The sequence below is a fragment of the Panthera pardus genome, unplaced genomic scaffold (genome assembly GCF_024362965.1).
Source record: "Panthera pardus isolate Hobbes unplaced genomic scaffold, ASM2436296v1 HiC_scaffold_26, whole genome shotgun sequence".
NCBI classification, from domain to species: domain Eukaryota; kingdom Metazoa; phylum Chordata; class Mammalia; order Carnivora; family Felidae; genus Panthera; species Panthera pardus.
In genome coordinates this window covers 4,624,084-4,645,014 of record NW_026526832.1, presented here as the reverse complement: position 1 = coordinate 4,645,014, position 20,931 = coordinate 4,624,084, and the positions used below count along the sequence as shown (strand labels likewise).

General features: G+C 45.8%; 1 long non-coding RNA gene across 2 annotated transcripts in view; it reads right to left on the bottom strand.

The window, feature by feature from the left end:
- Positions 1–390: 390 nt before the first annotated feature.
- Positions 391–20,931, bottom strand: part of LOC109264803 (uncharacterized) — a 155,753-nt gene continuing 135,212 nt past the window's right edge. The window contains exons 4-5 of one of the 2 annotated variants that reach the window (XR_008418011.1): positions 1,368–2,635; positions 391–1,121 (exon numbers count right to left, since the gene is read on the bottom strand). This is a non-coding gene — a long non-coding RNA (uncharacterized LOC109264803). Of the gene's footprint in view, positions 2,636–20,931 lie in introns of both variants that reach the window. The other variant, XR_008418010.1, reaches the window with a different exon arrangement.

Here is a 20,931-nt window from a genome sequence, read left to right as displayed (position 1 = left end):
TGTCTACGCAGCACAACGTTACGGATCTCAAACCTCAAGCAGCACTGGAACCACCAGAAGCTTATTCAAGTGGATTCGCAGGCCCTACCCCCCCAGAGCTCCTGATTCAGTAGGTCTGGGATGCAACTCGAGAATCTGCATTTCTCCCAAGTTCTCAGGTGACGCTGAGACCACTAGCCCAGAGGTCACACGCTGAGAAGCACTCTACTGGAGAATGCTGGAGCATCATCACACCTGTGCCTTACACACACACCCGCGAGAGTGAATGGCACATCTCCTGCGAGCCCGGCCTCTCGCTTCCCGGTGCCCTCTGCCCGTCCCCAAATGTCATCGTTGCCACAATCGTTGGCGTTCATTTTCGTCTTCATCCCTCTCAGCATAGAACAAACGTTTTTAAACTTTTTTTTAAGCATTTATTTACTATTTTTGAGAGACAGAGAGAGACAGGGCGTGAGCCGGGGAGGGGCAGAGAGAGAGAGGGAGACGCAGAATCCGTGCTGAGCCATCAGCCCAGAGCCCGACACAGGGCTCGAACCCACGAACCGTGAGATCATGACCTGAGTTGGAGTCGGACGTTTAACCGACCGAGCCGCCCAGGCGCCCTTCAGCATAGCACAAATTTCATCATGTTTGTTTCCATTTGGTCTGGACCCAGCAAGCCAACTTTTGACCGGAAGAGAACATTCAAAATTAAATAAGCATTATCGCGTGAAGAATGAAGAGAAGAGCAGGAACATGAAAACGCCTAAGAGGTGATAAGAAACGAAGGAAGAAAAGCAACGAGGATCAAGAAATAAGAAGGAAGTCGATATTTTCCATGCCTACTGCTGTGAGGTGACTCGGGAGCTAGCTGGATGTCCTGCTTCTCAGCCAGCAGAGAAAGAACAGCAGGGCCATTGTTCACGCCTGTAATAATCATCTCTAACAACAGAAAAACCATTGGCGTCGGAGAGGATAATTTATGACTGGCAGGAATTCTCCCTTTTGAGTCTGTTGTCACCATCTCTTGAGAGGCCTTCAGATGTCCCCAGGGACTGTCCACACTGTCCTGGAGGCCCACACCTCCTGACGGAGGCGCCAGAGCCATCTGGGCCCCCAGGGCCTGTCCCCAGAGGACACCCCTGGGAAGCAGGATGACAAAGTGAGTAGACATTTCCCTCTCGGGGGCCTTCGGGCCTAAACACGTCCATCCTTAAGTCAGGAAATGAATCTGTGGCAAACAGGACAAGGGTGTGTGGGGGGAGTTGGGTGGGGAGGCTCGGGCCTTCACAGACGTCAGAGCTGAGACCGAGGGGAGGAGCCAGCTGTTCTAGGACCTGCAACCCCCCTCCCCGCCACGGGCGTGGGAATCACCCGAGTCCACCTACCACAGATTCTCATGTAATAGGCCTGGAATGAAGTCTGGCTGACAAAACCTCCCCCAGCTGGTTGCACAGGGCAGGCTGCAGCCTCGAGGACCTAGAGGCAAGTTCAGACCACCACTCTCCTTCTGCAGGAGAGGAGACTGAGCTTCAGAGAAGCTGAGCCACTTGCCCAAGGTCACGGTATAAGTGACTTCGCGGAAGATGGATGATGTGAAGTCCCATCTCCATCCACCTGTTCTCACGTGGGGAGAAAAGTCTTCTCGTTTCTGAGGTGAGAACCAGCTGACTCTTCTCTCCCTACCAGTTTTCAGGGTCATCTATCCGGTGGGGCTCTGTCCACACACTGCTGAAATGAGCCTGGAAGCTTCCTATCCTGACAAACAGGCTCCTGGGAGGCCTGATGGCTCCAGGCTACTAACACTCCACAGGGGACCTGTACCTGTGTTTGCCCTGTGGTAGCGTGCAGGCCATGAACCTCCTCTCGTCGCTTCTGTACTCCCAAGGAGAGAGCTTGTCACATCGGATTGGGGCACAGCGGGTGTGAAATACGGTGCCCACAGAGGGGCGTCAGCTAGACTAAAAAATGAATCAGTAACAGAAAAACATTGCGGGGCATCTGCAGTTTACTGAGTGTCCGCCCTGTCAGGCACTGAATCTGCAGCAACCAGACATCTCATGAAAACCCTCTGGCAGGCAGCCCACCCGGCGGCCGTGTAAATGAACCAGCGCAGGCTCCGCTGGGAGGGGTGGTGCGTGTGACAAGGCGGGGGGGCTGGAGCTAGAAGGCCGGGCCTCGGCTGCACTTGATTTGCTAAATGTGCTGACCCAGAGCTGGGCCGGAGCAGGCTGGGGTGACTCCCTAGGTGTCAGGGAATGAGGCAGAACTTCTAAGAGTGGCGGGCCCCATTTTCATCGTTTTGCAGGCTGACCCTCCCATCTTAGAAAAGCGCAGGATGAGGTGACTTGGCACACTGCCAGAGGACAGCTGGGGTGTCTCCTGCCCACTCGGAGCTACCCCAGCAACTGGAAAGGAAAGGAGACCAACTGGAAAGCCTGGGATGCCAGCCTGTCGAGGCCTTGGTTTTCTCACGTCTACACTGGCCTCGTGGCGGGGATGGGATGCAATCGCGGGCGTCAGGTTCCTGGGATGGCGCTCAGCACGTTGCAAGGGCTCCGTGGACGTTCGATGCTGCCCGTGGTGCTGGTTTTGTGATGAGTCTGGAAACGGCTTCTCCTACCCGTACTCTCTTGTTGAAAAAGCACACGAAACCCTCGAAGCAAACACAAATGTAGCAGATGAAAGCATGCAGCGTAACATGGTCCCCAGGCCAGCTTCTCCTCCGCACGAATGAGTTCGTTTGTCACATCTTTGTTCTGTGCAGTTTCCACTGGAGCCTTTACAGAAGGGCCCCGGGGACCTAGAGCGAAAGCGCTTACTCTGCTTTAATTAGGATTAATAAGCCCGGTGCTCTGCGTAGGTTGTGACGGAAGTGTCCAGTTCATTCGTCATCCATTCATTCATCCATCCACTCATTCATTCATCCACTCATTCATTCATTCATTCACCCACTCATTCATTCATTCATTCATCCACTCACTCATTCATTCATCCATCCATCCACTCATCCATCCATCCACTCATTCATTCATTCATTCATCCATCCACCCACTCATCCATTCATCCATCCACTCATTCATTCTTTCATTCATCCACTCATTCATTCATTCGTCCATCCACTCATTCATTCATCCATCCATCCATCCACTCATCCATTCATCCATCCATCCATTCATTCATCCATCCATCCATCCACTCATCCATTCATCCATCCATCCATTCATTCATCCATCCATCCATCCACTCATCCATTCATCCATCCATTCATTCATTCATTCACTCACTCATTCATCCACTCACTCACTCATTCATTCATCCATCCATCCACTCATGCATTCATTCATTCATCCACTCACTCGTTCATCCATCCACTCATTCATTCATTCATCCATTCATTCATTCATTCATCCACTCATCCATTCATTCATCCACTCACTCATTCATTCATCCACTCATCCATTCATTCATTCATCCACTCATTCATTCATTCATTCATTCATCCACTGGTCTGCTCATTCATTCATTCATCCACTCATTCATTAATTCATCAGTTACCTACTCAACACCTGCCCATACCAAGCACTGCTTCAGGGGCTAGAATGCTGTGACATCAAGACAAAGAAAGAACCGGCATGCTAGTGAGGGGGACAGATCACAGAGAAGGAACCTGCAGAAGCACTGATGAAAATCAGAGTGCAAGGCGACAGGATTGTGTGGGGCAAGAGGCCTGTCTGAGGAGTGACCCCAGAGACCCGAGGGGTCGGAGGACCATGGCGCCTGGCTGAGCACTCCAGGCTGAGAGAGAAGCGAGAATGAGGCTCTGAGGTAGGAGCCCCCTCACAGCGAGCACAGGTCGTGGTAATCAGCTAACCATATTTAACATGGGCAGTCTGGAAGCTGCACATGCTGTCCCAGAGCTCTTGGGTGAGCAGACCCTTGTCACACTCACGGGGAGACACAGAAAAGGAAGCTTTGTATAAAACGTGAGGAACCAGGGGCGCCTGGGTGGCTCTGTCAGTGAAGCGTCTGACTCTTGATTTTGGCTCAGGTCGTGGACTCATGGCTTCACAAGTTGGAGTCCCGCGTCCGGCTCTACGTACTGACCTCGAGGATCCTGCTCAGATTCTCCCTCTCTCCCTCTCTGCCCCTCCCCCCCACTCACACTCTGTCTCTCTCCAAAACAAAAACAAAAACAAAAACAAAAACAAAAACAAAAACGTGCAGAACCACGTGAGCACAGCACATCTTAAATTGGGGCCACCCACTTTGCCAGTAAGGGCTCTGTCTCTCCGTCTCTCTCTCTTCGTCTTTTTTTTTGAGAGAGAGACAGAGAGAGAGAGAGGGAGAGCACGTGCATGTGCCAGAGCACGTTCGAGTTGGGGAGGGGGCAGAGAGAGAGGAACAGACAATTCCAGGCAGGCTCCACACTGTCAGTGCAGAGCCCGGTGCCCGATGCGGGGCTCAAACTCACGAACCAGGACGTTGTGACCTGAGCCGAAGTCAGATGCTTAACCGACCGAGCCACCCAGGTGCCCCAGGACTCTGTCTTTTGGACAGAGGACCATATATTAAGCCAAAGGAATGGCTATCTAAGAGTGGACATGTCAGCCATCAACTGACAGAGCCCAGGAGGGAATGTTTTCCAAGGGGAAGATATTCCCAGCTCTCAGGGTACGGCAGGTTGCCTTTATCCCTTCCACAGGGGGGGCCCACCGGTCAAGTGACTTTGGTTTGCCTTTGGCACCTCTCCGCGCCCCGTCCAAGCTCCACTGATCAGATTCTCCCTTTGTTGTCTCTCTGTCTCTGGCGTCATGGCATGTGGTCATTAGCCCAACCGGTTGGTCATACTAAGAGCTGAGGGTTTCACGGAAGCCAGGAAGTGGTTCGCTTGGGCAACAGACAGGCTCTACCTCCATGACCAAGAGCCGTCTCGGCCTTTTGCATCCACTGAAGACACCCGAAGCCTGGCCCCTTGCCCTTTTGGGAGCGCGTCCGCCCTCACCACCTGCGGTGCCTCGGCATTCGGGCACTGTTCCAGTAGCTTGCACACTGTTCGTTGTCCTCGGCAATCTGACCGAGGGGCTTCTACCGTCATTCCTGCTTCCCAGCTAGAGAAACTGAGGCCCGGAGACGGTAAGTGGGGAGGTGGAATTTGAACCCATGATGTGCATTTCCAGAGGCCGAGGATTTTACTCTTTGCTACACCCCTCTGCAAGCCCCCTCAAGCACTCGTGTTTTTCGGGGCTGGCCCTTCCACACGGCTGCCTCTCTCCTCCAGCTCACCCCAGATGAGGACGCCTGAGGGCCTTTTGCTTATAGCAGGGGATAGAGACGGTTCCTGGCCCCTCCCATGGACGCATTTGGAACCTGACTTTGATGGTAGGAAGCAAAGAAAAGGAATCAGGGGAAGGAGGTGACAGCTAATTTGGGCTCAACAACACCTTGCTTTGTTCTCAGATCCCCAAGTGTGGGGTCACTGCCAGGTGTCCCAGGAGACCTGTGTTCTTATAGCTCAACTTGCAAATCCCTTTCCCTCCCCCAGACTTGGCCCTGTCTTTGGCAAACCAGGGGGCTATGCTGGGTGTTCTCGAGGGTCCCCTTGCTCTAACGTAACTTTAGCTACCTACAGAGGGAGAGAAGATGACAGGTTGCACACAAATGGTTTGTAAACAGTGTCCAACTGATGGGTGCCTGGGTGGCTCAGTCAGTTAAGAGTCTGACTCTTGATTTCCGCTCAGGTCATGATCTCACGGTTTATGAGATTGAGTCCCAACCAAGTTCAGCTCCACACTAACAGCATGAGGCCTGCTTGAGATTCTCTCTCTCTCTCTCTCTCTCTCTCTCTCTCTCTCTCTCTCCCTGTCTCCCTGCCCCTCCCCTGCTTGTGCTCTCTTTCGCAAAATAAGTAAATAAACTAAAAAAAACCAAAATGTCCAGCTGGTTATACCAATACCTCTCATCCTACTGGTTGAAGGGAATGAGGGACTAGAAAGCTTAAAACATCTCAAAAGGAAATAAACCAGCTCTTTGGTGTTTAATGGCCCTATCGTTCAGCAGATACATCTTCCAAATTAAAACCCGCTTCCTCATAAAAAAATGCCAGGATTTTAGCCAAGTGTTCCAGCAAAGGTATCTTCAGTAACTCAGCAAGAGCTCTCTAGATGGTTTTAGACCGGAAATTCCCAAAGAATTCCGTCTCCAATTCTCTATGTCAGGGGGCGTCAGCATGGAATGAAAAGAATGGGTCACTGGTGAGGTCCACACTGACATGGTGGCCTGCCCTGATGTCGGTCATGGCGTCAGGTGAGCAGCTGGGAGGACCAGGGTGAGGGTGGGAGGACCACAGTGGGGCATAACCAAACTCCCTGGGCTCAGAGAAGCGGATGGTCTGACAGGTGAGCAGGGCCTCTCTACTGAATGGAAGGCTGGCCTGCCTTTGGATGGAAGATGTTAGGACACGTGGTGTAGACTGTCTACAAATAAGTCATCTGTGAACCCAATGACTTTTCTATCAGTTTGTGTGTTTATTGGCTCAGAGTGAGAAAACGGCATCTTGGTTTCCAAAGTTTTGGGGCATCATATAAAATACTCTTTGTGAAGCAACAAAGTTTTTGTGGCTGTGTTGACCTCTGCAAACTCCAACATAGTGTTTTAGGTCAACCCTTTGCCGAAGTCAGACATCCATGGAGAAAAGCGCACAAGTGATCTGCGTAAGAGCGCGACGAATTTTCACAAAGGAACCAAATCTATGAAACCATGACCCGATTGAGGAGCAGGATGCTGTTGAATCTTCATTATATTGTACACCTGAAACTAATATAACACTAGATGTTAGTTATACTTCAGCAGAAAAAGAAGAGACAGATAAAGACAACAACAGCGACAAAGAAACAGGACATTACAAACACCCCAACAGCCCCCTTGTGCTTCTTTCCAGTAACATCCTCCAAATAACGACCATCTTGACTTGCATCCCCACCGATTAGCTTTGTCTGTTCTTGACCTTCATGTCAATAGTATCATCCCGTGTGCCCTCTTGGTTGTCTGGCTCCCTACCCTGAACTTGAAGGTTTCAGTTCTGTGTTAGCTCGTGTTGTTTTAGATTGTTCAATTTCATTGCTAAGGACACCACAGATATTTATCCATTCCACTGTTGATGGAACTCTGGGCTATTTCTACCAACCTTGAAGATCGTGGCCTGGGTGGCTCAGTTGGTTAGGCGGCTGACTTTTGATTTCAGCTCAGGTCATGATCTCACTATTCCTAAATGGAGCCCCTGCCCTGCTCAGGCTCTGCATGGACAGTGTGGAGCCTGCTTGGGACTTTCTCTCTCCTCTCTCTGCCCCTCCCCTCCTCGTGTTCGCGCTCCCCCACCTCTTCAAAATAAAGAAATAAACTTAAAAAAAAAAAAACCTGCCAGTTATTTTACCAGTAAAAAAAATGGGTTCATTCAGAAAAAGCAGAGAATCGCAATTCGGGACAAAGTAGCTTCAGAGCAAAAGCATAGGCAAGTCCAGAGATTGAAGGAGAGGAACGCTCTTTTACAGAGGAAAGGGACAAGTTGGGAGGTCTGTTGTAAAAAAAAAAGAAAAAAGTCCATTAAGTTCAACTGGGGGTTCAAATTATAGTGGTTTTTCATTGGCTGAGTTATTACAGTCTCTCACTGTCTGAGTGTCGCCAAGGGAGGAAAATCTTCCTCCTTCTGGGATAGTAAAGTAGTCGCTAAAGTAGTATCACCTTGGGGCGCCTGGGTGGCTCAGTTGGTTAAGCGTCTGACTCCAGGTCAGGTCATGATCTCACACTTCATGGGTTCGAGTCCCACGTCAGGCTCTGCGCCGACAGCTCAAAGCCTGGAGCCTGTTTCAGATTCTGTGTCTCCTTCTCTCTCTGCCCCTCCCCACTCTCGTGCTCTCTCTCTCTCTCTCTCTCTCTCTCAAAAAATGAATAAACATTAAAAAAATTTTTAAAGGTGTGGCTCTTTCTGCAATTGGCCAGGAGGGGTAGGGCATGAGAACTCCCACCTCTGGCCTCCCAACTCCATTTTAGTGTGGTTTCCTTTTAGAACTTTTCACATTTCCAGTCTTTGGCTCCTTAACTAGATAGCTCTGAACGGTTTTGTACGTGTCTTCGGTGCGCGTGTGTGTATATGTTTCATTTGGGTGTATACCAAGGAGGGGAACTGCTGAGTCGCAGGCTCTACATTGTTCAGGTGCAGTAAATCCTGCCCCAAATTTTCCACAGTGATTGCACCCATTTACCGCCATGCTGGTCAGTGGATGGCGGTGGCAATGGCCACACATCCTCTCCAGCACTTAATGTTATCAGTCTGTTCATTTTCAGCCATTCTGGTGGGTATATAGTGGTGTTACCCTGTGAATGTCCTTTGTACTCCCCTGCTCATATTTACTGATAAATTGTATAGCCTCTTTGTGAGGTACCTGTGCCAGTCTTTTGCTCATTTTTTTTCTATTGGACTACTAATGGTTTTTGAAGATGTCTCATATATCCTGGACACAATTTTTTTCAATCAAGTTTAAGATACGCAAATATTGTTTCTCTGTGGCTTGCCTTTCACTCTCTTTTTAAGGTTTTAAATTATTTATTTATTTATTTATTTATTTTTTAGAGAGAGAGAAAGAAAGAGAGAGAGGGAATCTCAAGCAGATTTCCACAGTCAGTGTGGATCCTGACTCGGGGCTCGATCCCATGACCCTGGGATCGTGACCTGACCTGAAATCAAGAGTCAGACGCTCAACCCACTGAGCTACCCAAGCACCCCAACCTTTTTACTCTCTTCTTGGTGTCTTTTGGTGAGCAAACTTCTTGGTTTTAATGAAGTCCAGTTTACTGATCTTTTCTCATGTTCTTAGTGGTTTTTTGGTACTGTGTTTGAGAAAATTTTTCGTGTCCAAGCTCATGAGATTATTCTCTGATGTTATCTTTTAGAAGTTTTATCATTTTACCTTTCATATTTAGATTACAGTCTACCTGATTTGATTTTTTAAGCTTATTTATTTATTTATTTTGAGAGAGAGAGAGCACGACCACGGGAGGGGCAGATAGAGAGGGAAAGAGAGATTTTCTCAAGCAGAGCCCAATGTGGGGCTAGATCTCAGGAACCATGAGATCATGACCTGAGCTGAAACCATGAGTCAGACTCATAACTGACTGAGCCACCCAGGTGTCCTACCTGATTTAATTTTTGTGTCTGGTGTGAGGTAAGGTCAAGATTAATTTTTTTTTCAATGAATATGCAGTCAACCCAGCAGAGTTTATGAAAAGACCATCCCTCCTGTCTCATTGCATGGCAGTGTCTTTTTTTAAAATCACAAATCAAGGTATTGAATGTGAGTGGTCTGTTTTCTAGAACTTTCATTTCTGTCCCATGGGTCTATTTGTCTATGCTTACACAAATCTTACACTGTCTTATTTACTAAAGCTTCAGAATAAGTCTTGACAAGTGTTCCTATTCAAGATTGTTTTGGTCTTTTAATTTTCCAAATAAATTATAGGATGAAGTTTATGCTAAAAATAAAATTAACAAAACTCTACTGGAATTTATATTGAAATTGTGCTAGTTCTAGACATCAGTTTGGAGAGAATTGACTTTAAAAGCATTAAGTCTTGGGGCGCCTGGGTGGCTCAGTTGGTTGAGCACCCAACTCTTGATTTCAGCTCAGGTCATGATTCCAGTCTCTTAGGATCAAGTCCCACATCAGGCTGCATGCTCAGCATGGAGCCTGCTTGAGATTCTCTCTCTCTCTCTCTCTCTCTCTCTCTCACTCTCTCCACCCCTCTCCCCCACTCACACTCCCTCTCAAGTAAAAAAATTTAAAAATTAAAAAAATTTTTTTAGAGCATTAAGTTTTTCATTCTATAAATATTTGCTTGGGGTTTCTTTAATATCTTTCAACAATAATCTTATAGTTCTTAATTAAATTTCATCACATTTATTTCGCTATTTTTTTAAAAAAAATTGTTTTATTTTTTATATTTAAGAGACAGAGCATGAGTGGGGGAGGGGCAGAGAGAGAGGGAAACATAGAACCTGAAGCAGGCTCGGACCCACGATGTGGGGCTCGAACCCATGAACTGTGAGATCATGACCTGAGCTGAAGTCGGATGCTTAACTGACTGAGCCACCCAGGTGTTCCTATTTTGCTATTTTCTAAAGACTTTTTTAAGAGCAGTTTTAGGGTCACAACAAAATGGAGAGGAAAGGAAAGATTTCCTATATACTCCTTCCCTCAACACTTGCATAGCCTCCCCCATAATCAACATCCCCAACCAGAAAGATACATTTCTTACAGTTCAGAAACCTACACTGGCCCATCTTATCACCCAAAGTCCATGGTTTCCGTTACAGGTTACTCTTGATGGCATACATTCTATGGGTTTGTAAAAATGTATGACCTGTGTCTACCATTATAATATACAGAGTATTTTCACTGCCCTAAAAAATCATCTGTGCCCCAACTATTCCCTATATTTTAGGTGCTTTTGTAAATGGTGTCATTTAAAATTTATTATTTTCCAATTATTTGTCACTATTTAAAACCATTAGTTCTCTTAAGGTGATTAAGCAGCCCATCTGCATGTGTTCAAAGCTACTAATGTGTGAATCGAAGTCATCATTTACAGTAGAGAAGTTTTTCTGTATGCTTTCTCTTTGTCACTCAGATTGGGTGACTTCTGTTGTTTTTTCCTCAATTTTATTGATTCTACCTTTTGTCATATCCATTCTACCATTGAGCCTATCTGGTGAGTTTTTTATTTCAGTCATTTGTATTTCCTAGTGCTATAATTTCCATTTGGTTCCTTTTTTATAAGCTTTGTTTCTTGGCCAAGATTTTTTTTCTTTTCTTTCATTTGTTTCAAGAGAATTTGCACTTCCTTTCTAAAGCATTTTTATGACAGCTGCTTCAAAGTCTTTGTCAGGTGCTTCTAGCACCTGGTTCATCTCAGAGTGGGTGTCACCTGATTGTCTTTTCTCATCTACGTTTTTCTCCTGGTTCTTGATATGATGTGTATGTTTGGACATCTTGCCTTTTATGTTAGGAGACTCTCAATCTGATTTGAATTTTTTTTTTTAAGCCAGCTCTCACCCTATTTAGGTTAACAAGCAGATCCTGGCCTAGGTTAGTGGGCTGTGTGTCCAATGGCAATTTAATTTCAGAGCGTTTGTCATATTATTACAGTCTCTTGGGGCTCCCACTAGTCCTCCCTGCTGCTACCTGAGGGGGCTGAAGGAAATTCCTCAGGCTGGTTCTCCCGGTGCCTCTAGATAAGGGGTCCTTTTGGGTCCACGGAGACAAAAAAGCTTCTTCCCAGGCGAGGTTGCTTGTTATGCTGTAACCCCCTTTTTTGGTACCATCTGGCCATTCCAGGTGTCTGTCAGTGAGAGAGGAGAATCTCAGGCCCACCAAAAAGAGGGAACCTCTGTTGGTTCTCCTCTAGAGCCCGGCTGGGCAGCAGGAAATGCCAAGCCGAGATCACCTTCTCCTGTTGGACAAGGGGGTAGTAAGACACCCCCCTGCTGTGTTGTTCTTGCAGTACTAGGATCTCTAGCTTGTTTCCCTCTCTCTTTCCCCTTTCAGAGTTTTCCTTTGGTGACCTCTTGCAATATTTCCAGAGTTCATCATTGTACCTAGCTGGAGGAGGAAAGGGAGAAGTGAGTTTATGCTGTCTTGTCTGGATCAGAAGTCCTTTCGGTAGCTTTTGAATACAAAAACAATTCATTGACAGAATCAGCGATGATTCCATCTTGAATATAATTCATCAACCTAAATATAGCCAGGCTATAAAAAGGAAATCAATCACAGACTCTCAGAACTGGTAGGATCTTAGACTCGATTCCACTCTCCTTTACAAAAGAGCCACTTTCTGTAGAGCACCCGGACAAATGGACAGCCCATTTCCAGCATACCATGGGATCAGGGAATTGTCCAACCAGCGGTTTCCCTGGGGCACTCTGGCCGGGATATTCAGGAAAAACATTATGGATCCATCCATGATGGGAGAAAGAGGTGGAATTGCCTATTTTAATTTCTGTGACTAGTATATTTCAGGACAATGCATCAGCAGCCAGTAAAAATGAATGCAAATGACGGGTGGAAAGAATACACGTGGAGATGAGAGAAAGCAAAGCTAGTGAACGTTTTAAACATACATTTTCACCCCCTCTCAACTGAAAAAAAAAAAAAAGGCAGAAACCTGCTGTTTAAAGCAGGAAATATTAGAAAACACCAGCTGAGAAACTGCCCACTTGGCATCTGTGAGCCCCAGCTGGCCCTCTGACCCTGCTCCTATTTTAAGTTCATGACGCACAGTCAAGCATTCCTTTGCTGCACCTGAAAGAATGACTTCAGCCCAGACTGAGCCCTTATTGGAAGTGACGGAGTTATTTTTAGACCTGGGCACGTAGTTTGCTTCAGCCTAATTGTTGGAACTTTCAAGGAAACGCGATGGGGGTGGGGGGAGGATGGCTCTCTCATTAACGTCCCACCTGGTGTTCCACCAAAGGGCACCTCATTTCTCAGACAGCTTGTTAGTTTGGAGCCAGTGGCCATTGCCAAGGATGACTCTTGGTTCCCCCCCTGCCTGTCACAAACTGCTCTCTGAGCCTCCCACACCAGATCGTACCCATCTTGCCAGTGGAAGTGAGCCCCCATGCCAAGCTGTTCTTGTCCTCACTAGCTTACTTTCTCTGGAAAGCATGAGAGCCCAGCCAGATTCTGGGTGTCTGAATTTGGATTCTATCCCTTACAAATTATGTCTTTGGACACATTACTTCTTGGGGTCTTAGTTTCCCAAACTGCATAGACTAACAATTCATCGTTATAAGGATTAGGTAAAAGGTCGTAGGCAAAAAGCGATCTGTGTTGAGCAGGGAGTGCTCAACAAATTCTGGCCATTATTATTATTATTAATTATTATTATTATCATCATCAAGGGCTCAAAACACTTTTATGCATTGTTCCACTTGGTCTTAAGACCTCATAGGTCTTGACAGGAAACCTATGAGAGAGGGGTTATCGTCCCCACTTTATAAATGAGAGCAGTGAGGCTTAGAATGGTTGGGTGAGTCGACAAGTCACAGGACCACTAACAGGGGAATTCAGGACTCTTGGCTTCGTGACAGTGCCTGGGGGCAGCTCAGCAGATGGCACCATCACGTTCAGTAGCAGCCACAGTAGCAGGACGGGCAGCAAGTATAGAGTGATCAATTGTCTGCACACCGGCTCTCGTTGAATACTCACAACAGCTATAGGCTCTGGATTCTATCATAAAACCCCACTTCGGATGAGGGGCCCAAAGTTCAGAGAGATCAAGGAAGGCATCCGGGGGCACACAGCTGAGAGTGGGGGAGTTGGGGTGTCCCCTGGCCTACCATGCCCATGCAGTGCTCTCAGTCCCCCTACTGCTGTCTACTGTGGCAAACCCTGAGAACAACTGCAAATACCTGCCTGATTGATGCAGCCCAGGCAAGGAGGACGAGCTATTTGTCCCAGAGTCCTTGGGATTTTCTATGCAGACAGTCATGCTGCTTGCAATCAGAGATAGTTTTACTGATTCTTTGATTTCTTTTTCCCGTCTTGTTACAGCAGTTAGAACTTTTCTTTTTTTTAAACGTTTATTCTTTTTTGAGAGACAGAGAGAGACAGAGCGTGAGCAGAGAAGGGGCAGAGAGAGGGAGACACAGAATCTGAAGCTGACTCCAGGCTCCGCACAGAGCCCGACACGGGGCTCAGACCCACGAACCGCGAGATCGTGACCTGAGCCGGAGTCGGACGCTCAACTGACTGAGCCACCCAGGCACCCCTGCAGTGGTTAGAACTTCTAATACTGTGTGTAAGAGTAGTTTGAGCAGACATCTTTGCTTTGTTCTACATCTTTGTTCAGATCTTAGATGCATTTAATCTTTCACCATTAAATACAATGCTTGATGTAGGGCTCAGAAGATATTCTTTATGAGGCCGAAGAACTTCCCTGCTATTCCTAGTGCGTGGACAGGTTTTTTTCATTATTAATGGTTATTGCATTTTGGTAAATGATTTTTCTGCATCAGTTGATATGATCATATGATTTTTCTTCTTTGGCCTGTCACTATGGTGTATTACATTGATTGATTTTCAAATATTGAATCAGTATTTCATACCTGGCATAAATGTTTCTTGGTCATAGTGTCTTACTATTTATATATACATCGTTGGATTTGATTAAATTTGGTTGATGATTTTTGCATCTAAGTTCATGAGAGATATTAGTCTTCAGGGGTTTTGGGGGGAGGGTACTGTGTTTAGTTGGTTTTGGTATCAGAGCAATGATGGCCTCATATATAGAAGTGGGAAGTGATTTATCCTTTCTTATGTCTGGAAGAGATTATATAGAAATAACATTAATTATTCTTTGAATGGTAAAATGTTCTAGTGAAGCCATCTGGGCCTAAAGATTTCTTTTGTGGAGCATTTAAATTGCACATTCAATTTCTTCAACAGTTAAAGAACTGAGTAGATCATCCAATTCATCTTGGCTAAGTTTTGGTAGTTTGGGTGTTAGAGGAATTGTCTTATTTCTTCTAAGTTGTTGAATTTATGAACATAAAGTTGTTTGTAGTATTTTTTATTATCATTATAATGGTTGCAGAATTTATTGTGGTATCTCCTGCAATTCTGATATCGGGGATCGGGATCTGTGTCTCCTTTTTATCTTTGCCAATCTTGCTAGAAGTTAGTAATTTTATTTTATTTTATTTTTTTGAAGAACCGTCTTGGCATTTCAATGGTTTTTTCTACAATTTTCCAGCTTTCAATTTCATTGATTTCTGCTCTTTATTATCTCCTTTCTCTGTTTGCTTTGAATTTATTTTGCTCTTCTTTTTGTAAATTTTTTGATGTAGGAACTTAGATTAGTGATTTGAGATACTTCCTCTTCCAAGGCAGCTTTTAGTGCCATAAATTTCCCTTTCAACATTGCTTTAGCTGCCTCTCACAAACTTTAAAAATCATAGCACTGAATGAAAATGAAAATGAACATATTTTCATTTTCATTCAGTGCTATGATTTTTAAAGTTTCCTTTGAGATTACCTCCTTGACCCATGAATTATTTAGAAGTTTATTGTTTAGTTTTCCAGTATTTGGAAATTTTCCTGTTGACCTCCTGTTTTGATTTATAGTTTGATTCCATTGTGGTCAGACAACATACTCTATGATTTTAATTCTTTTGAATTTGTTAAGGTTCGCTTTACGATCTAGGATACAGTCTACCCTGATGAATGTTCCATGGGCCCTTTGAAAGGACAGATGTTCTGCGGTTGTTGATTGAGCATCCTATAAATGCCAATTAGATCTTTGTAGTTGGTGGTGGTGGTCTAATTTTCTCTTTAGTGGTCCTAAAGTTTCTGAGCGGGGGTGGGAGTGGGGGCGGGGGCGGGAAGCTCCCAAAGGCAATTGCAGATTTGTCTAATTTTCTTTCAGCTGTCTTAGTTTTTGCTTCGCTATTTTGAAACTGTTATTTGGTTCACAGGAGAACTATTTTTTTCTTAGTGGAATAATCCTCTTTGCCCATGGTAGCTTCTTTGCTCTGCGGTCTGTGTTGTCTGATGTTAACATAGCCATTCATGCTTTTGATTAATACTTGCTTGGTATATCTTTTCTCTTTCTCTTGCTTTCAGTCTCCTCGTGTCATTAAATTTGTAGTGAGTTTCTCATAAACAACATATAGTTGGGTCGCGTTTTGTAATCCACCCTGCCAATCTCTGTCTTTCAGTTGGTGTATTGAGACCATTTCCATTCAAGGTATCTAGCGATCTATTAAAGCTAAGTCTAGTGTTGTATTATTTGTTTTCTGTTTGTTCCTTCTGTTTCTCATTCTTCTGTTCCTTTGTTCTTGTCTTTCTGTGGGTTGCCTGAACATTTCTTAGAGTTCCGTTTTGATTTAATTATTATATTTTTTAATATATCACTTTGTATTGCTTTCTTATGTGATTATTATGTTAGGAGACTGTTGCTGGGCAACCCTTGGGAGCCGGGAAGTAGCTGCTGGGCCTGGGTCTCCTTACGCTACTGGGTCAAGGCCAGGGAGACATGGGGCTTCACTGCTGCTGCTGTGGGTGGATCAGGCCACCCGCTGATGTCTCAGTTGTGGACCAGAGGCCAGAACTGCTTGGGGCTTTGCTGCTTCTGCTGCCTCCGCCCCCACTGCCTGCAGATTAGACTGTTTGCAAGGACCCTGGATTGTAGTGGGGGCTGGAACTTCTTACTGGGCCTCTGTTGGATTTTCCCTTTCCTGAACTTTGACCAGAGAGAGGAGGATATTCTTGGGTTTCGTTTTTTGTTGTTGTTTTCTTGTCTATGCCTATTGGTGATTCCAGATTGCAAGCCCCTCCTGTGCCCAGATCAGGGTACATGGGAAATAAAAAGAAAATCCAGGGAACTCAGAAAGTTGCTTCTCAAGTCTTGAGGTTTCTTTCCAGTCCACCGTGTTTTGTTTTGTTTTGTTTTCCAACGTTCAGATTTCTTTTACCATTGTCTGTTGAATAGTTTTCAGGGAATTTAGTTGTATTCGGAGAAATGGAGTAGGGAAAAGTGATCCTATGACATCTCGTTCCAGAACCAGAGGCAGGACAGCCTATTTTCTAAATGTTTCAGACATACTTTCTTTCCTGGTTGATTTTCCAGAAACAGAAAAAAAATATTATCAATGGTGCTTCCTGTGGTCCAAGCTACACCCTCTTTCTCCTTCTTGGAAGGGATCGATTGCATTACTCAGTAGTCCCATTTCTCTGAGCCCGCTCTGTAGTCAACAGGATATTGAATTCCTTTTGAAAGCCGAAACAGGTAATCATTTCTTTCTTGGACCAAATGTTGATCAGTAGTGTTAATACTTGTCTGTAGCATGGAAAATGGTTTTCTTTGAGTTCTTCCTTGCAGAAGTTTTCTTCTGGCACTGAAAGGCTTTAACTACATTTATCTAGAAATGGATTCCCACGGCAAGAATGGAACTTTCTTCATGACGATTGTTTCGCTGCACAGGCAAAGACTTCTTATATCTGTGCTTTACTGATTTCTCGTCTTGGACCCTTGCCTGACAATATAGGATAGGATGGGCTTTTGGCCCAGTGACTCACAAGAAAGCACAATATCGAAGCTTGAAGTTAATGTTTTAAATTTACCAGCAAAGGCAGAGTAAGCAGAACACTGAGCCCTGCCCCTCTTTAAAAAAAGAAAAATACTGCCTTCTGTGCCCTTTTCCTCACCATAAAGATAATCCCCTAGTTTCTCTTAAGTAATCAGAGGGTGGAGAAAAAAAAAAAAAAATCCAATTTGTTATATATCTTTTACCTAAAAGACACAGTTTAGAAAAGAGTAGATCAGCTTTAACATGATTCATGCCACTCTTTTTTTGCGCCATAGACTACCTCTCCCCAGGATTTTGAAACTCCCATAAACAAATCCCATAAGATATTCAAATACATAGCAACACTTGTAAGTTTACATGATTTTAGGCTTACATCAGTACAATGATTCATATAATGCGGTAAATAATAGAAACTTTAAAAATCGAATATTTATATTTAAGGATATATGAAATCGAATGTTCGCATGTGAAGTAACACATTTTCAAGCACATTTTACGTTTGTTTCTGAAATCTCCTTTTCTCCACTGACTGTGTCTTTAAAAATTTTTTTTTCAAAACATATACTGTTTCTTGGCACCACATGAAAAGTTTATTGTTTGAGTGCAGGGTTAAAAAGAGGCCAGTAAATTAACATGCTATATTTGCTATGGGCACCATTCACTCCAAATTGTGAAAAGACCCAGAGAAATCATGTACAGACAACCATCCAGCATATTAAAATTGTTTTTATTATTTTAAAAACTAGTCGTAAAGATCTGTGTTGAAGCACACTGTTTTTCATTTGTAAAAGTGGGACAATCTGAGTGAATTTGATTAAAACACGAATGGAAGACTCTCAGTCCTCTATAACCTCAGCAGAAAACGTGATTGTAAAGGTTTACGCAGAACCTCGATTTCCCATAGCTATGTGTGAGATGAGCTGAGAACATATTTATATCAGTCTCTTAAAATATTATTTGCCCTCCTCACTGATAAGGCAACAGAGGATGAGAGTAAAAATGTAATAAAAATATGGGAAAAAAAATGACTCCCCTTGCCTACTTTCAGCAAACCTAATGTTAAAAAAATACAATAATAATAAACAAATCAGCTCACAAGGAAAACAGCTTTTCACTTAGTTTCTTTTGAAGTGAATTCTCCTTTTATTTTTTAGTTTTGGAAGCCTGCACATGCAGGCTTCCTTGGAAATGGATGAATTCTGTAGAGTTTCCAGACTCAGAAGATAAACAAAGCAGCGAATTTCTCTTCCCGCCCCCACCCCCACCCTGTAAATAACCTCGGGCCACAGTCTGAGCCTCCCTCTGCTCCCCGCCTCTACCCAGGGGCTGGGGGCTGGGTAGGCCTGTGACACCGGGGTGAGGCAGCGCAGGGAGGAGGGGGGGGGTGAGGGAGGAGCAAGTAGGGGTGGGCTCATCCAGGACTGAGCCCCAGCTGCAGCCCGATGAAGAATGTCGCATGCATGCCCGCACACACAAAAAGTACACAGTGGAGCCAGGCGAGAGAGAACTGTTAAAAAAAGAGAAGAAAGAAAGAAAAAGTACTGCTTCATCAGCTAAAAAACAGTCCTGTTCTTTCCTGGTTTGATTTCAGCTAGTAGTACTGGCTTGGAATTGCCCGCAGCGATATTGGGCCCCTGCCCACACAGCAGGCAGACGGCTTTCCCTGCCAGCAACAGGCTTTTAATAAAACAGGATGCTCGCCCATCACTAAGGCCACTGAGGACTAGGGGTCCTGGGTCCGTATGGACTGCTTCTCCCAGAGCCATTCTCTATTCCTTATCAGGAAACTCCACTCGGGAGCTCCTGGCCCTCGAGCAATGCCCCTCTCCCAGGGGACTGCGGAGTGAATGCTTGGGGGTAGCCGCCCCATTCCCTGAGCTATCTGCTTCCGTAAGCTTCTTATCACCCGTGAGCGTGCTCCCTTGCTCCTGCTAGGCATTTTGGCTTTTATGAAGTTTCCCACCTTGACAGTTAAATAGGATGGACTTTTAAATAAGGACCTGGCTGTACAGGAAGGGTGAAGACAATCCGTCCCCGTCTCCCCACAGCCAGCTCTAATGAGTCATGCCAGATCTGGATTTGGATCCGACTCACCATCTCAAGTGTGATGAATGTTAGCACTTGGGGGAGGTTCACCTGCCCGTTTGTTTTCTCCCCACTTGGAATGAAATGGGGTATGTTTGTGTTGGGACGGTGGTCCCTAAAATTTGCTGGCTGCAGTCTAATAGTGTCCCAACTAATGGGTGAGCTCCCAGGGTGCCCTCCAGGCCTTGGAGATCCTGTGCGCTGCCCCCTCCCCCCAGCCCATGCTGGCCCCAGGGCATGGAAAGTGGGATGTTGAAAGTTCTCCAGAAGGATTATCGATAGGCTCATAGGCATAGCTGGCTCCCGCCAGGGTGTCCAGAAGAGGCTGAGTATGGAACACATAACAGGCAATCAGCAAGTGGCCCTTGATGACCTCATATATGACTGGACTCCAGCATGAAAGAGACATCATTGTCATTAATAGGAAAGGCCTGGGGGCGCCTGGGTGGCTCAGTCGGTTAAGCATCCAACTTTGGCTCAGGTCATGATCTCATGGTCTGTAAGCTCGAGCCCCGTGTCTGGCTCTGTGCTGACAGCTCGGAGCCTGGAGCCTGCTTTCCATTCTGTGTCTCCCTCTCTCTCTCTCTCTGCCCCTGTCTCTGTCTCTCCATCTTGCAAAAATAAATAAATATATTTTTTAATTAAAAAAAAAAAAATAGGAAAGGCCTGACAACCTAAAATCTATCCCCAGAACCGCCCTTGCTTCTTCTCCAGTTTAGACAACTTGATCCGTGTGTGCTTCAGTCTCCTCGTTTGTAATGTGCAGAGGGGGGTGTTGGAGGAGGGGAACTCACTGTACTTTTCCTTCGCAACTTCCGAGCAGGCCTTGCGGATCCCTCAGGACACCTTCCTACCCTGCCCCGGTGGGAAACCCAGCCAGCCATAGCCCGTCGGTCAGAGATGGCCCTTGAGTAAAGGCCTGTGATGGTTTCCAACTTTTCTTCCAAGGGTGGTAGACGGTGAGCCTTTGAGTCTCAATCCAGTACGTTTCTACGCACTTTGAAGTTCGGAGGAGGAAATTGACGGAATTGGTGGTACAGGTGGTGTTTTCATTTCTCCCTTCACTTGAAGTTCGTGACTTTGGAAGTGAAAGGAAGAGGGAGGAAGTATACGGAGGGAACATCTGGGCATGTAGATGGTGTCAGAATGGAGAATTGTGTCTGCTGGACCGCAGCCCAGATCCACCCTGGAGCAGCGGGGTCCTGGCAGGAAGCAGGATGTACTAACCCAAATCTGAGAACATGCGGCAGGAGACCTGCCAGTGTGACCAGAAAGAGTTTAAACAGAAACTTCAGAGGGAGGAATTAAAAAAAAAAAAAAGCCCAAATAAATCTATAAAACCAGAAACGATGAGGCACAGCACAAGAATATCAGCTAGGGTTCTTGAAAAGAAACTACTCTTGCTGACTCAAGCAAAAGGGGAATGTGTGGGACGTTGTCGAGGGGCTCACAGGGGAGCTGTTTTCTGAGCTGGAGCCCAGGGTTCAGGCCGGGAGGGAGCACAAGTGTGTCAGGTGCCTCTGCGGGGTGGGGATGGGCCGCGGTCACTCCTTCTGAGGCTGCTCAGCTCCGCTCTGGGACGGGAAAGGGCACTGGGACAACACCCTTCCAGACAGGGAGACAGCACCTGAACTCCCCGCCCACCAGGACTGCCCGATGGTCAAGACCATGCCACAGAGGAACACAGAATTGTGCAAAGGAAGGGTGCACGGATTCTAGGTTAC